Source organism: Vicia villosa, unplaced genomic scaffold (assembly GCF_029867415.1).
Source record: "Vicia villosa cultivar HV-30 ecotype Madison, WI unplaced genomic scaffold, Vvil1.0 ctg.000388F_1_1_2_unsc, whole genome shotgun sequence".
Classification (NCBI taxonomy): Eukaryota; Viridiplantae; Streptophyta; class Magnoliopsida; order Fabales; family Fabaceae; genus Vicia; species Vicia villosa.
The window spans coordinates 15,001-19,002 of NW_026705176.1; positions in this window are offsets into that span (position 1 = coordinate 15,001).

The window sequence follows — 4,002 nt, forward strand, 5'->3', positions numbered from 1 at the left end:
ATCTAACCTGGGTCACAGCTGTTTTATTCTCATCATTTCCAACTTCCTTTGAGGAAGGCTTTTGAAACTCTACATTCCAGGGTCAACACTGTAGTAGGGGGTTTCGCCGAAAAAGGAAGTTCTAACTCCTCCAAGAGGAAATACGACAAACATGTGCTGACCGCGAACATTATTTCTTCAGGGTTCCCTAATAGGGAGCATGGAGAATCAAGAATCAATATCATCTTCTCCAACTGTGATGTTGTCAAAATCCTCCCTCATGATAATGATCCCATGGTCATCATAATACAACACGGCAACTGGGACATCAAGCCAGTCCTGAGAGACCTTGGGGGTTCTGCAAACGTCCAGTCCTAGGATGCTTTCCAGAGACTTCACCTCAATCCCAATGATATCAAAACATTTCGGGTTTGTTAATAGGATTGTCTAGTGAATAGGTACAAGTGACTGACCATGCAACTCTAGAGACAACCTTTGGCAAGGGACCAGACGCCAAGGTGTCATACCCCAAAATTTGCCCATCCCATTTCACTTTCAAACTCATACAAAGATTCAAGGCTCAAGGGTTTACTCAAGGCATTCTCCTAAGAAAATGGATGAGTCAAGGTCTCCAATGGATTTCATGTGGCTCATTAGGTTCCAAACTATCTCCATGTCAAAATTCAAGCTTCAATTCCAAGGATTTCTCATTCAATGGCTCAGATGATCCACAGTCGACTAGTTTGACCTAAAAGTCAACTATGGTCAAATTGTAGTCAAAACTCCTGATTTTTGGTTAACATCAATATTATGAAGTATCATTCATCATTTGATCAAAGGTTGATCATGATTCATCAAGGAAAATTAGGGCATAGTTACTAAATTAGGGTTTTGGTCTAAAAAGTCAACTGTACTTTGACCAAGCATAACTTTCACATGGAACATCAGAAATTTCTAACTCAAAACCTATCATGAAGTAAATTGGATTCTCTACAACTTTGTCTCTCACATGCCAAGGCCAGAAATGCTTCATTTAAGAGATATGGTACAAACGATTATAGGTCCTTTTCAAAAGTCAACCAAGAGCAGTTTTTTGTCAAAGGGCATATCATCAAGATAAAATCCTAAAATGGAAAAAAGGTTCCAAAGTGGCTTGTAGATTACATCATGAGGTTTCCAAAAAGTCCTAGAACTCCTCCATATCTTAAAATTTGAGGGAGATATGCCTTGTCAAAGTTAGGCAATTTTGGAGGCAAAATGTGAAGTAAAAATGGTTAAAATTGGAGTTTCTTGCAAATGGGCTTAACTTTTTAAGCTCTAACCTTAATCCACAAGTTATCCAAGTCACCAAAACCAATTGCCACGAATTAATAAATTTTATTTGATTTTATATGGTTTTTTATTCATTTAAATAATGATTTAAAGTTATATAAATCAAAGAGAAATCAAGTATTTGATTATAGGCCTTATAAGGATCAATTCCAATCAAAATTTATGCCATATTTCAATATAATTTCGTGTGCAAAGAGATTGGAAAGAGAAGGAGCATAATTGACCAAATTTGGAAAGATTGAATTCAAGTTCCAATCAAAGATTCAAATTGCATGAATCATGGATATGAGAGTCAAGTCTTTGACCTAATTTGCTCCTCTATAAATACAAAAGAGAGGCCAATGGATTAGGGGTCAAAATTCTGGGCAAAGAGGTGCATTCAAGAACACAAAATTTCATCATAAACTCAATTTCGGTTTTGGATAATTAGGGTGTTTCAAAGAGGTTTGAAGATTGCAAAAGCTTCCTTGGAGAATTCTGAAGCTTTGTGGATCATCACGCTGCATCAACACCCCCAGAATAACCTCCACCGAGCCAAGGTATGTCGATATTAATAATATAATAAATGTTAAAATTAAGTTGTATTTTTTAATTTGAATTAATAATATAATAAATGTTATTTATTATTTATTATTCATTTCGATTAATTTAATCGGTCGCGATGGGTAATAATCGATTATTTAATTATTTAAATAATAAATTCAAATAAGGTTTATTTTGCTAAAGGATTTTAACCAATTCTATTGGTTACGATGATTAGCATTTTTTTTATCAATTCGTTATTTATTTTAATCAAATCTATTGATTACGAGGAGTAACGATAATTAATAATCTAAAATACATTTATATGCTAATGGTGATAATCAAATCAATCGATTAGAATAATTAGCAATTCTTTATTTTATTTGTTAACTATGGTGATCAAACCTATTGATCATCGCGATTAATAGAACATATTATAATCAGGGTTGTACGCCACATCAAAACAAATCCCTTTCACAAACTACGAATTTCAAGACTGCGAATTTCAAAACTGCGATAAGGTAATTCAAAATACCTTCAAACAACCTCATATTAATTCTAAGGCGTACAACCCTGCCCCGAACTACGTAGACTCTGATCCTCCATAAGGAGGTACGTAGGCACTTGGATAACCAAGGCGAGTCCCCTTCCCCAAAACCTCAATTAGGTTTTAAATCTCACTTGTCACCCTATTCATTTTCTTAGCTATAAACCCTAAACCTTACCGCAATACTCTTACAAACCTTAAATGCAAACCTTATGAAAGGGTTAAGGGTGCCTAACACCTTCCCTTGACCCGAATATAATAACTTACCCAGAATTCTCTAAAACTTTGTAGGGTTTCCTATTCGCCCTAGTAGAATAGGTGGCGACTCTAAATGTCTTAATTTTTAGAGCAGGTTGCTACACAAGGTGATCAAAGTTTTTTATCTCATAGTAGACGCCATGTTTCCTTACAACATCATCCGAGGTCGACCCACCATCAATGCATCAGGGGCGTTTATTTCCACATGTTATATGGTCTTGAAGTATTTGCTGCCTATTGGGCGAGTCAGGAGAATTCGAGGAGACCATAAATGCACTCAAGAGTGTTATCAGAGCAACTTGGTGACGGAGATGGAATAGCTCGCCTTTGATGGCACCCTCTTTCCTGAGGCTCTAGACGCAAACACCGATTGTTGGGATCCTAGGTAGGGTGTTGACAATAGGAGACTCACGCCCACAAAGGAATTAAAGGAAGTCAAGATAGGCCCCTCAACCCATCAAGTGACAAAGAAAGGAATTTCTCTTACCGAGGAAGAAGAACACAAGCTAGTCGACCGACTCATTAGAAACGTCAACTTCAACAACAACATTGGCATCATGCTAGGCAGTGATCTGAGAAGACTTAGATGCCACCATAGTTGGTATAAAGTTGAACAAAGATTAGAACAAAAAAAAGATCGCTCGGGTTGATGCAATGGTTAAAAGGAAGTGGATTTTCGTGGATACCTGCGAGAACCGGAAGTTGATTCCCATAAACGGTGCCACTATTTTGGTCACAAACCATAAGTTGATTCCCATAAACGGTGCCATTATTTTAGGTGTGGTGGAGCAGGATGGACATGTGTGGTTAATACTTAAACACCAAAATCTGCGAGGTAATAACAGGGTAACTTTCAAGAGTGAGAATGAGATAATACATGGTATGACGTGTGACAGAGCTTATATATGATAGACGACTAAATTCATGTCCATTTGAACCAACATATTTCGCGGGGAACCGTCTGATCATATCTAAAAGTCTTTAAATTCTTGGTAGCTTTGATATGGGGGCGACTACCTGGCGAGGTTCCACCTGCTTGTTTACCTTTTATGATAATTCTTCAAATTAGACCTTGGTAGTTAGGTCTGCTTTACGAGGTCTTTGGCAAGCCGAAATAGCTACACACGACGGCAATAACTAGATGAAAGAAATAGAAGAAAAATCTGTTTCTACAATTTATTTATGATTAATAAAAAACGTCAATAATTATTAATGATAATTTAATATATCATCAACATCTTTCTTTTCTTCAATATTTTTTTAGTAAAAGGCAGAGAAAACATGTTACATGACTTACTAGTATCAATCCATTCACGAGTTTATTATTATAATAGATGTTACCAAAGAGAATATATTATTAACAA